The 13654-nt window shown below is 35.7% G+C and overlaps 1 protein-coding gene across 15 annotated transcripts in view; it reads left to right on the top strand.

Annotated features, from left to right (window-relative positions):
* NRG3 (neuregulin 3) overlaps positions 1-13654 on the top strand; it is a 1113017-nt gene that overhangs the window by 279180 nt on the left and 820183 nt on the right. The window contains exons 1-2 of one of the 15 annotated variants that reach the window (XM_054522358.2): positions 3295-3598; positions 4956-5055. The exons of the other annotated variants lie outside the window; for them this stretch is intronic. The gene's annotated coding sequence lies outside the window, so the exon portion shown is untranslated. Of the gene's footprint in view, positions 1-3294; positions 3599-4955; positions 5056-13654 lie in introns of those variants that run through there. 15 annotated transcript variants of the gene reach the window in all.

The following is a 13654-nucleotide window of genomic DNA, read 5'->3' as shown; positions in this document are numbered from 1 at the left end:
TCCTGTTTGACAGATGGAGATCCTGAACTGCTCTAAATTTAAGCAAAGTAATTAAGCTTGGCCAGGGTGTCTGCCATGGGAAAGCAGATTCACTCCATTGCTTCTTAGATTCATATATTGCAATGTATTATTACATGAATACGTTCAGTGGCTTGATATAACAAAGCGGCCCATCACTCTTGATCATTCCCGATAACAGTTGCCCAAACTCTCAAATGACTTGCCGGAAGCTTATATATTAAGAGAAACTTCCAGAATGCAATGGAAAATGAAACTTTGTTTCACTAGAATAGATTCTGTTCTTGAAGAGAGAATAGGACAATAGATTTGGTTTTCATGGATCAATTCTCATTCTTCAAAACTTCTGCAATTATCTGTCGAATTTAAATTTAGCTCAAGTGAACACTAGTTTCCAGGATGGGTTCAGGAGCTCAAACTTGATAGCTAAAGGAGAGGTGAATGGCTAAAATACCTCCATTCTTGTGAGCTTAAATTTATACGTAAAAGTGTCAAATCACTCCACAAAATCACTGAGCTTTCCTTTTTATTTTACTTTTCACATTTAATTGCTAGGCAGTTGAACATTACAGGGCAGGCTACTGCATCAGTACTAGGTGCCTTGCTCTGTTGAAAGAGGTGCCATCATTTTGTCAGTTGTTCTGTGTGTCAAATATATTATTCTGTTTGCAAAAGTCAGCCACTGACTTTTAACATTGTCATCATCTCATTCTATTCCCCACTCCTTTTTGGGCAGAGTAAATCTTTCTAAAGACAAGGGCAAGAGAAGTCACTAAGTTATTGGCTGCCCCTTTTCACTGAACCCAAAGAGAATACATTGAAGTGTCAAGTGAGTGAGCTTCCACCACTTCTCAGCCTATCATTGTCATTATTGGCAGAGAAACCAGTAAGTGAACCCAAGACAGCAATGTAGATATGTAACTATGGGATGTGTTGCTTTCAAGAGAATTGCAACTCAGAGCTCTTTCTAGCACATGGAATCAATTTAACCCTTTTATACATAAGCCAAAGTCCTCCCTTCATGACTCAGTTCTTTGAGTTAATAAAGCTCTCCAAACCTGTCTAGTCCTTTAGCTAAAACAGTGTTAACTAAACCATGTGAATCTCCTCCTCTAATTAACAGCTACTTTATTAAAATGCTATTGCCCTGTTGGGAACCAGTTGGCAGGGTGACAGAGAATGGAGTTTGTGCTATGGACTATTGATTTTCAGTTAAATTCTTACTGTGCTCTTGGCTTTCTCCCGCTTGTGGCTTAAAGTACCCAAACCATTCAGGCCAGCAAAAGAGGCCACTTTGCTCTCCCTGATTTTTATTGGCCTCTTTTCAGAAGGTCTAATTAACCTATGGAGTCTTTTCCAAATTTACCGACAGCTCTTTCATATTAATCTCTCTTCTAATATAAGAAATTTCTTTTTTAACCTTTCACTCAAAAAGATTATTTCAAATAGTGGCCACAACTGAAGGAGTGACTTAATCAGGTTCTCAAGGAAAATGCCTCTCTTTACTTTGCACCTTAAGCTCTGCCATTGTTATTTTATGTTTTGTGCATATGTGAACTTTTCATTCCTATCTTTAAAATATTTATCAGTCATAAAATTTGGATAATGGTGAGAAGCACAAAGAAGGAGATAAAAATCAGCAACCAGATACCAACTATAATATTGTAAATATTTAGGCAATATAGTCCTTGAGGACTCAGATTTTCGATTAGACATCACTGCCATTCAATACATCAGTAGGTGAATGAGACAAATTAATTCAGGGAGCTATAAATGATGGGAAATCTCTGGTATATCAGTGTAGGATAGGTGAAGGCTGGCAAGAGAGTTCTGGTTTAGAAGTGGTTAGAAAAGATCTCTGTGAAGGCTGAGGAGGAGCGATCTAGGCAATGCCTCCAGGTAGGAACATGCTTGTCCTGATTGAGGCTAGGACCTTTAGAGTCATGGACAAGGTAGGCCGTGGTTGATCTTAGGTCAGTAATGCAGGAGAAGACAGTTCATGTAGGCTTTTGGTACTATGGTGAGGAATTCAGATTTTATTTTCAGTGTGTTGAGATGCTATCATTGAGCTTCAAGCAAGGGACCTATATGATAGGGTCTATAGGTTTTTGTTTCTCTCTTAAATTTTTTTTTTTTTTTTTTTGAGATGGAGTCTCACTCTGTTGCCCAGGTTGGAGCGGAGTGGTGCAATCTAGGCTCACTGCAACCTCTACCTCCTGGGTTCAAGTGATTCTCCTGCCTCGGCCTCCCAAGTAGCTGAGACTACAGGCATGCACCACCATGTCTGGCTGATTTTTGTATTTTTATTAGAGATGGTATTTCACCATGTTGGCCAGGCTGGTCTCAAACTCCTAACAGGTGATCCACCCGTCTAGGCCTCCCAATGTGCTGGGATTACAGGCGTGAGCCACAGCGCCTGGCAAAAATTTTTAATTGGTACATAATATTTGTACATAATTATGGAATAGATGTCATATTTTGTTACATGCATAGAACTTGTAATGATCAACTCAGGATATTTAGGATATTCATCACCTGGAGTATTTATCATTTCTATGTGTTGGAAGATTTCAAGTCCTCTCTTCTTGCTACTTAGAAATGTACAATACATTGTTGCTAACTCTAGTCACCCTACTCTGCTATGGAACATTAGAACTCCTTCCTTCTATCTAACTCTACGTTTGTACTCATTAACCAACCCCTCTTTATCACTCTCACTCGAACCACTGCCCTTTACACACACACCCTCCCCAGCCTCTGGTATGTATCATTTTACTCTCTACCTCCATGAATAACTCTGGCTGCTGTATGGAGAATGGATTTTAGAGAGCAAGAGTGCAAGTAGCAGGGGGGAGATTTGGAGTCAGAGATGGCAGTACTTGGCTGAAGGTTGGTAGTGAGAGGTAAGAAGAAAACAGTCGAGAAAAATGATATTTTTGCTTATTCATATTAGGAAAACTAGGTGGGGAGCTAGTTTGGGGAAGGAAAGCAAATAAGAGTTCTAATTTTGGACATGTGATCTTTCAACTTCGTTATAGTAGTCTGGAATTCAAGGGAGAAGTTAGGATTCAAGATATAAATCAACCAGTAAAGGAGAAGTTATAGGAGTTATTATAGTATTTAGCCTTCTAATCTTTTTCATGGTTTGATTTAATATTTTTTAGAAAAGACTGGCACTCTAATATCTGTTTATGCCCTATATAACTTATTTATTAAAACATGGTGTGTGCATTTGTATATCTATGTATAGACATAAAAATATTTTCATATATATTTTTATGTAAGTACTATATTGCATTCCATTGTATGGATGCTACCATTTGCTAATCAGTTCTCTACAACTGGACATTTATGCTGTTATATTTTATTAATTTGTAAATGTGGTAGCTTTTCAATAAATCTTGACAAATATTCACTTCTTTTTTTCTAGAACAAATTTCAGCCAGAAGTAGTACTGGGAGAAATTTTAAGAATTTTGATATAAAAATACGATTTGCATTCCATATCTGACACCTAATGATGGATGCTCAGTCATTGTTTATTTGCAGACTGATTACAGTCTCATTAGGATTACATAAAGGTGACATTTTCTCTTGGCTTTGGCAAAACCGAATAGCGCAATTTATAATAATGTCAATTTTATAGGCAAAATAGCTTATTTATTTTACATATGTAAAATTAGGGAAATGTTAATGTTTTTCATACTTTTCATTAGGCATTTGGTCTTTTGTAAACATTCACTTAGTTGTTGCCTGCTTTTTAATAGGTGATCATTTTTGTTTTTCTCATTGTAAAAACTCTAAATACATACAGAATATTTAAATTTTTATCATAAATATATTACATACTTGTTTTCTTTCATATTTGTTATTTACTTCTTAATTGCATTTGTGGGTTTCTTTTTTTTTGAGAGGAGGCGTGACAGAGGAATGTACAGGAGAGTTTAGTATTTTATGTTGCTAAAGTAGACTGTTATAAAATATTCTAAAGGAAAATAAGCCTTGGAAATCTAAGAATTATTTTTTTGCGAATTGAAAAAATTCTCAGTATTCCAACAGACTCAAATAAATAGCTGAGTAAAGCAAAGTACATCTAGTCAACATTTTAAAATCATCTTCTCATTTGTTTTCTTGCTATTCATTTTTTATTTGTCCCATCTGTTCTTTGTTCTCTTTTCCTTTTTTCTACTTTTTTTAGATTAATTGAATTTTATTTTTATTTATTTATTTATTTATTTATTTATTTTTTTATGTGACGGAGTTTCACTCTTGTTGCCCAGACTGGAGTGCAATGGCATGATCTCGGCTCACAACAACCTCCGCCTCCCAGGTTCAAGCAATTCTCCTGCCTCAGCCTCCTGAGTAGCTGGGATTACAGGCATGCACCACCACGCCCGGCTAATTTTGTATTTTTAGTAGAGACAGGGTTTCTCCATGTTGAGGCTGGTCTCGAACTCCTGACCTCAGGTGATCCACCTGCCTCGGCCTCCCAAAGTGCTGGGATTACACGCGTGAGCCACCAGGCCCAGCCTGATTAGTTGAATTTTTTAATGTTTCCATATTATGTTCTTTGTTGACCTATTAGCTATAAATCTCTGCTTTGTATTCTAGTGGCTGTTTTAGGATTTTTCCTATATCTCTCTAACTATTAAAATCTGTATTTGTGATATTATAATACTTCATGTGTAGGAAAATTACCTTACAATAATTTTTTTCATTTTTCCTCTCCTGGTCTTTGTGGTATTGTTGACATATATTTCACTTTTGCCCATATTATAAATACTATATTGCATTGCTATTATTTTTGTTTAAACAATCAATAATTGTTTAAGGATATTTAGATAATTATGTCTATGTATACACACATATATATATGGAAAAATATATATATTTACTAATTTAGTTACCATTTCTGGTGCTCTTCATTCTTTTGTTTAGATCAATATAATCATCTGGTATTATTTTCCTTCTGCCTGGAGGACTTGCTTTAACATTTCAAGTAGTGTGGGTCTGCTGCTGGCGAATTCATACACATTTTGTAAGTCTGAAACAGTCTTTATTTATCTTCATTATTGAAAGGTATTTTTTTCTCAGTAGTTTTTTTTTTATTCCCTCCTTGGTATTTTAAAGATGTGCTTGACTGGCTTCTTGCTTGCATTATTTTGATAAGAAATCTGCCGTCTTTCTTATCTTTGTTCCTATGTATGTAACGCATCTTTTCTCTCTGCCTGTTTGTGAGATTTTCTCTTTATCACAGATTTTTAAAAATTTGATTATGATTCACCTTTATACAGTTGTATTCTTTTTAAATTATTTTTTCAAATGTGGCTTCTATTTCAACTGACTGAATTTTTTCTTCCTCATTGGTCTTATTTTTCTGCTTTTTTTGCATGCCTAGTAATTTTTTATTCAATGCCAGACATTGCAAATTTTACTTGTTGGGAGATTTTATTATTATTCATAAAATTTTTAGTTTTATTCTGGCATGCAATTAATTTACTTGGTAAGTGTTTCATTCTGTTAGTTCCTGTTTTTATGATTTGCAGGCTGGACTAAGGCACTAGTCAGTCTAGAGCTTATTATTTCCCTCTCCTTAGATATGACTCTCTTAATAGTAAACAAAATGACTCTTAATTTAAATCTGAATATGACTTAGTGGCAGTGGCATCCAAAGGGGCAGGGTAATTGGAGTTTCCACCCTGTAGAGAATTTTATAATAATTGCTGTGTTTACTGTAAAATTTAAATAAAATATATATAAGCTTCATATTAGCACATTATTATTACTTACTATATTTTTTGTATGGAGGTTAATTCAGAGAACTCCCAATTTCATAATTGTCTCCTAGCACACATGGGCTCAGCCACGGTTGTTTGTTTTCAGAAAAAGTTCTTTTGGGTTTATCATTGTTTAAACTTGTGATAAGCATTTGTTGTACTTTTGTAAATATTTGCTTATATTTATCACCTTATTTTTAATAAGCGATTGTTTTTGTTTTTCTCATTTTAAAAACTCCAAATACATAAAGATTATTGAATGGTGTATTTATCATAAATATATTTCACACGTGTTTTCTTTTATGTTTGTTATTTACCTATTAATTGTATTAATGGGATTCTTCATTTTTTTGAAGGGGGAAAGTGTGAGAGGAATGTACAGAAGAGTTTCCTCTTTTATATTGCTAAAGTAGCCCATCTTAAGACTTTCTAAAGGAAAAAAAACCCTTGGAAAACTAATAATTATGTTTTGGAAATTGAAAGATTTCTCAATATTATTCCTCTTCCTTAGACATGACTCTCTTAATAATAAACAAAATGACTCAATTTAACTCTGAATATGACTTTGAATATTTTCTCTTTGTATAGCCTAAGATTGCTGCATTTGTCTTCTTTCTATGGTAGTGCCTGTTTTCATGTAGGATTGTTCCCCTAAATGTTTGTCAATATTTGGCTGTCTGCTTATATTAAAAATGCTGTGCTTGAAACCTATTCCAAGGCTCTCTGTGGGTGGGTGGCTGGGAATTGTCCATTTGGCTTCTCTCTTGGAAGATCCCAGTAGGAAACCCTCAATAACAGTATCTTCAGGTCATATTCTTTGGAGTGGTCAGAGTCCCCAGAGAAAGAAAACATTCCTCCACTCTTCTACACATGTGAAATACACTTGCCCATCAAAATATGGAGAGATAGATGAGGAAAGAATAATGAAAGTACCAATACATAATCTCGAGTTTTGAACTTTTTCTTTTCTCAGAATGTTACAACCTCATCCAACCAGACTACCTAGAATAGTGATCATAGTTGACATGTGCAGTCCTCAACTGTGAATGATATACCTCAGTCCTGGAGATTTCTGATTTACCCTTTGCGGGGAATTACCCTCCCGTCTGTTTCCATAGTGGTGCAAGGTAATTAACCCAGCAGTGTGGAGTGGCCTAATGTGAGAGAAAGTTCTGTTTGTTTCTTAACCAGATTCACAGAAGTTCTCCATTTTTAAAATTTTGCTTTATACATCCCAATTTTAGAGGTATCATTTCTGCCATTTTCTCAGATTTTGGAATTTTTAGAATCTAAATTGAGTGTCCCTCAATTTTTCTGACTTCTAGATAAGCTGTTCACCTTTCTCTGGCCTGCTGAGTCAGTTACATTATTCTCTCTGCTTTCTAGCATCCAAAAGGTGTTTTGTTGATTCTTATACCCTTTGTTCTTTTTAATTCATGCCTTCCTACAATTCCTTTACTAGAGATTTATTGCAGTTTCATGATGAAGTTGACCTCAGTACTGTATTCAGCTTACCATCTTAATATTCACATATCTGCAAAATCTTTCCATAGCAATTATGTGAAGAAAGCAACAAGCGTATGTGTAAAATTTTATTTCAGCTTAATATTGGTATCTTTATGCACACCTGTGTAGTTCTTTTATTCTTATAATTCTAAAATGTTGGCTAGATATACTTAGGTTTGTATAGGCATTTGTTTTGAATGTTAAGAATTTTCGGCCGGGCGTGGTGGCTCACGCCTGTAATCCCAGCACTTTGGGAGGCCGAGGCAGGTGGATCACGAGGTCAGGAGATCGAGACCATCCTGGCTAACACGGTGAAACCCCATCTCTACTAAAAATACAAAAAAAAAAAAAAAAAAAAAAAATTAGCCGGGCGTGATGGTGGGCGCCTGTAGTCCCAGCTACTCGGGAGGCTGAGGCAGGAGAATGGCGTGAACCCAGGAGGCAGAGCTTGCAGTGAGCCGAGATCGCACCACTGCACTGCAGCCTGGGCGACAGAGAGAGACTCCGTCTCAAAAAAAAAAAAAAAAGAATTTTCAATTTACAAAAATACTCTTTACTTTTTCAAGAGTGGCTATCTGTTAGGATATCTTAATCATTTTTTTCCCACTTTTTAAAGATCTGGTATTTTCTTAAGGAACAGTTATCTATATTTCGGAATTCTATACTCATCTTTCTTTATATATTATCACAGTTTTTGCAACTTCGTATCTTTTGTTTTTCACTTTCCTTCTGAATTCTAAAAATGTTCTTGTGTTTTAATTTTTTAATTTTTTATTTTTTTATTATACTTTGAGTTTTAGGTTATATTACTTACATCTCTGTAAAATTAACTTTGCTTAATACTACTTCCAGTGTAAATTTTGATTCTACAATTTCATTTGTATTCTTCCTTAAAATATTTATTTCACCTATCTTTCTTATAATTTCACTCATTTTGTTTTGCATTTCTACTTGCTTTCTCTGTAATATTTTTCCTGTTTTCTTGATATTCATTTATTTTTATTCTCTATTAAAGATTATGTGTAGTTTCTTCTAAGTTTATTCTGATCTTTCAGTATATCATTTTTATTATTCTGTTTTTTCTGAGTCTATTGATTTTTCTTTGTATTGTTTTCCAACATTTCTTATTTTTTTCTTCACTCACCTTTAAATGAGGTAGGATTTTGTTTGATATTTGTTCTACTGTTAGCCTACTTGTGTGTAAACAAATTAGCTTCTCAGATCAGATTTCAAGACTTAAGTTTTTCATATGTGTGGTTTTTTTTTTGATAGACCACTGATCTATGGATATGAGATATTTTCTGTCTCCACTATTCTGTTCTTTAATTCTCTGAACTGCTGTAGTGCATTAACAAATGTTAGTTTCTAGTTCACTTTTCTATATCCAAATTCTATACTCAGCACATTACCAGAGATAACTTCACAACAGAATAGACATTCTAATGGAGTCCCATCTGTTCCTGGCCTATGGGTTTCTGAAATACACCACCTTTTCTTTTGTGCAGAAAAATGGCATGGGTGACAAAAAGTCTAACATAGTGTTCAGCTCACAGAGTACTACTGTCCAAAAGGCAGAGAGAGCATGTAGCCAGGTCTTCAGATTAGTAGTTACTTGACTTCTGAGTCAATAAACAGTAAGTAGGTAATATTAAAATCATAGCCTAACATTTTTCAGGCAGTACCTCTGTATCCCCTTGAACTTAATATGCGTCTTTTCCAAACCTGGGTATTTATTTTCTCCATGAAAATCCATATGGTTCAGCATTCAACACCTGATTCTGAGTCTTAGCTTTTTCATTTATTAGTTGTTTGACCTTGGGTGAAGTCTCACTAAAACTTAATTTTCTCATTTTTAACATGGGGAATAATTGTGAGAATTGAATGAGATGATGTTTATAAAACTTGTAGTATATATATATACATGTAAATATATATATAGATATATAATAAGCATCATTAAATGTTAATGGCCATCATTACAAATAGAGTCAGCTTTTTCAAAATTGCCATTAGATTGCCAGCCTTCAGTTTTGATCGTATTGTGAGTTTCCATATTTTTCTTTTTCTCACCCCCAATTGATATTCCAATCAGAAGGTAGGAGAAGTCATATTATAAGTTAATATTATTTCAATCCAAAATCTCTTTAATTTTAACATTTCTATGTTAATTTGATTTATGAGTGTTGTCAGATTGTTTTATGCAGTCTGAGATCATTTGTCTTTATGTGAAGGAGCTGAAGACATTAATATTGATTATGATAATAGATACTCTGGCTTTATTAGTGTCATTATTTTCTATTTTCTTTCATTTTCTTTTCCTCCCATTTTTGTTTAATTCTCATTTAGTCTCCTGGTGCCATTCAATCAATGTATTTGGTATGAAGTATTTCAAAAATAGAAGTCCCATTTTTGCATAAATTAAAATAATGTGGAAAGTAGAGAGGCATCAAATCAATCATTCTTTCTCCCCTAGTTGCCTGGCCCAGTGATGTACTAAAAGATGAAGTATGTTCCTTACTAGCAAGGTTTTTCCTCTCTTTGCCCAACAGCCCTACCTTACTTCCCACCAACATGTCCTCCCGAGCCACACCGTCCAGGATTTAAAGCACTGCTTCTACTTTGCCAGCACCAAAGAAAATCTTTGCAGATAATTCTTGGCTTAGTTGCTCTCTGATAGATGCTGTATAGAACGATATAGGTCATGAATGGGAGTATGATGGAAGGGGAAGCAGTTATCTTGCAGCCACTAAGGACCTGGAAGCAAGATGTTTCCTCCATCAGAGCAGATTAAATTCAGCTGTGAGTATTACAGTTCAAACTATAGTGGCTTAAGCAAAATAGAACTACACATTTCTTCCATGTAGGAATAGTTCTGAGGTAGGCAATTCAGGAATTCATGGTTCCAGGAACTCAAAAACTTGCTCTTGTTTCTCATGCCTGGCTGCTTACACAACCAAAATTGCTTCATGATTCAAAATAACTGTTGATATTCTGGCCATTGCATCCACATTTCATGCAGCAGGAAAGGTAAAGAGGGAAGAACAAGGATATCCCTTCCTTTTAAGAGAATCTTAAGAAGTGTCATGACAACACTGCTTCCTATATCTTATAAGATCTTAGTAGCCACACCTGGTTGTAAGGGGTGATAAGGAATGACATTTTTAGCACTCAGCAATGTGCACAGCTAAAATACCAGGATTCATTTACATCAGAATAAAGGTAAATGGAATTTGGGCTAATTATTGCACTGTGACACATCTATTCAGTGTTTGGGGTTGATGAAAATGCCCCGTATCACATCAGTAGCAGCCAGTGATGGAAATACCAAGTGTGCTCTGAACACCTGCGTGGGGTTTCTATTGAGGAAGTGAGACTCAAGCTTACTGTTTCCTGCTGCACTCCATTGGAATTAAAATTGGCGAACAGATTTCTATGATTCCTGCACTCATTGCTCTTTTTATCCTATTAGTGGACAACTAATAAACAAAGAGAATTTAAAGTCAAGTCTACTCATGTGGCTAACCATGTTGTCCAAAAGGCTAAGAATGTGAATGTTTTCTGACAGGTACATTACAGCAGTTTTCATTTTAAAATTTATACCCAAGAATATTTGGGTTACTGCTTGTCTTTGATTTATTTTTAATGTGGACAATGAACCCCAAACATGAAGAAGATGGTTTGGGGAAATGTTTGTAACATATGTCCTTTGGGAAGTGGCTTCATAAAATGGAGAATAGAACAAGAAATCTATGTTTAAATCTCGGCTCCAAGACTTCAGGATCCCAAGTGGTGATCCTGGGGCTGCTGCTAAAATTCACTGAGATTCAGCTTGATTATGTATGAAAACAGAGATCACCTTCAATCTCATCAGCCACAGAACCTGTCACACTGTGTGCATCTCTGTCTCCATGCCTGGGGTCATGCCTTTATGCATGTAAATTTAATGGTCTCCTCATTCTAACTTCCTATGAGACTGAAGCACAGACATCTGCCTGGCCTTTCCCGCTTGACCCATAATGTAATGTAAAGACCCATCCTAACACTGGCCTTGTGATGGGCCCTCCCTGTCTCCCTTCTTTTACATCATTCCCAACAAAAGCGACCCGTCATAGTTATTTTACTAATAGTTGAGTAAAAAATGTAAAATTACATCTCTCTCTATTACTCCTAGAATGTACAAAAATCAACAGGGAGTCTTCACCACAGGCTCCTAATATGAAAGTGTCTGTGCAGGAAAATCCATAAGCTAGGGTGACTTTTGAGTTAAATTAAATTTTATGGCTCAAAAAATGCTTTGCTTGGTTTTCACTACCATTATGAAGCAAAGAGAATAATTTCAGATTCAGTTTCTACAAAGGATTGCTTTGGGTTGATACAGGCTTTATGTTAGTGGCACAGAAATATTTGCATCTGCACGTTGATATGTAGTGAAATAGGCTGTAAAAGATAAGACCAATTTTCTGTTAAAGGTAAAAAGGCCAATGTAGCCAGATACATTAAGTTTTTTTTTTTCCATTTGTCATTCAGGACTGTTTGACAGTTTTACATTAGCTGTGAAAGGCACCAACTGGTACACTACTTTCAAGACTTAGAAAGTAGGCACACGTACACAGACACACACACATGCTGATGTAAAATATAAATATAAACAGATAGAAGCCTGGACCATACATATGAGCACCAAAAATGCAGTTGTCACGTGCATACACACCTATTAAAACATGCCAACACAATCTTATAGCAAAGACATGCACACACAGTTACAAGGACATTGACCAGATGACACAGTGACACAGCTGGGATTGACAATTACAGGTGAGCAAGCAAGATGAGGGCTCATGTCTATAGGAGCCAAGAGACCTAGAGACCCTTATGTAAACACGCAGAGATGTATGCGTATGTGAACACACACACACACACACACACACACGCATGCATGAAAAGAGAGACCCAGAGACAAGGCCAGACAAGAACACAAAGATCAACACTTAAGTACACGTAACTAAAAGGCATGCCCCAAAGTGTGCTAGAGGCTCAGAAACATAGGCCCTCACTCATTCATATAGCCACAGCCTCCTGACCTCTGGTTAGCTATGTTTTCATTTTGTACTGAGACCTTTAAAGTAATTTATTTGCTTCAAGACTCTTCATTGACTCCTCCTTCATCCATTATATTTGGTCTACTTTGAAGTGTAATTCATTTCAAATTATGTTTTTAGGTTTAATTCCTACAATTCAGGTTCTCATGCATCATCTGGACTATTACAGCGGCTACCGGACCTTACTTGGAGTCCATCTAGCCCTCCCCAAGTCAATCAAAATTACCCATTTGTGGTACGTCATTACTGGGTAGAAGAACTGCTTCTGAAACCAAAAAATAACATAGAGATCATTGAGTCCATTTTATATGTAAAATATTGAAAGACTAGTAGTCCCATTATTGCACGCACATCAATTCCAAATTGTTCTTTTCAACCTTGAGTAATTTCAAGGTTGAAATTAACCATTCTCCTTTATCTTTTATCCTCTATCCCTTTACCTTTATCTCCCTTCATACTTATCTCTTTCCAGCCACTTAAATTTTCCTTGTTTCCTCTTTATGCACATGTTTTTTTCCTATCTCCATAATTTTGCCCATCAGTAAGCCAATCTTTCCTCATTCTAGCCTCGTTTAATAACGCTAATATGAATAGTTGCCTGGCCCTTCGCTCCGACAATTACATCCTATTTCTTCTGTTTGTTTTAAGTTTAGAAATCCCACCTGTCTTCAAGATCTCATTCATTTATATTTCAAGCCTTAATTAGTAGGCTGTATCCTCTTGAAGCTATAAGTAGCATAGAGCTTAGTACTGTACTTAATTTTTCTTTCAGTCCTTTGCAATATATCAATTCTCCCCAGGTGAGATACAGTCTTCCAGAAGTCAGGATCTCCACTTTCTTCTTATCCTTGGCATTTTCCAACTCCTGGCTCACTCTGTTATGATTTTGAGCACTCCACATCCTCGTACTGGGGCATCTAGTTCCTGCTGCTTAAACTTCTGACTCCCAATGCTGTATCCTCAATCCCAGTTAGAATTCTAAACTCCAGATCTGTACTTCCCATTTTCTAATGATTGAAGCCAATTTAAGCCCCATGGATTAATTTCAATTTACAAATTCCTGAAACAATGCAACCCTTCCCCATTATCTTACCCTAAATTGATTTTTCCCTTTCTCTTTTAAAAAAAATATGGTTAATTGTCCTACCATGCATCCAGTCATCCAAGTTAGAATCTCAGGCATTAATTTTTACCTTCTTGTTTCTTCTGTTTCTTCCCCAACATTAGGGACATTAAGACCTACCCTTATATGGCC

Source organism: Pongo abelii, chromosome 8 (genome assembly GCF_028885655.2).
Source record: "Pongo abelii isolate AG06213 chromosome 8, NHGRI_mPonAbe1-v2.0_pri, whole genome shotgun sequence".
Taxonomy (NCBI): Eukaryota; Metazoa; Chordata; class Mammalia; order Primates; family Hominidae; genus Pongo; species Pongo abelii.
The sequence above is the reverse complement of the archived record's forward strand: the minus strand, read 5'-3'. Positions and strand labels throughout refer to the sequence as shown.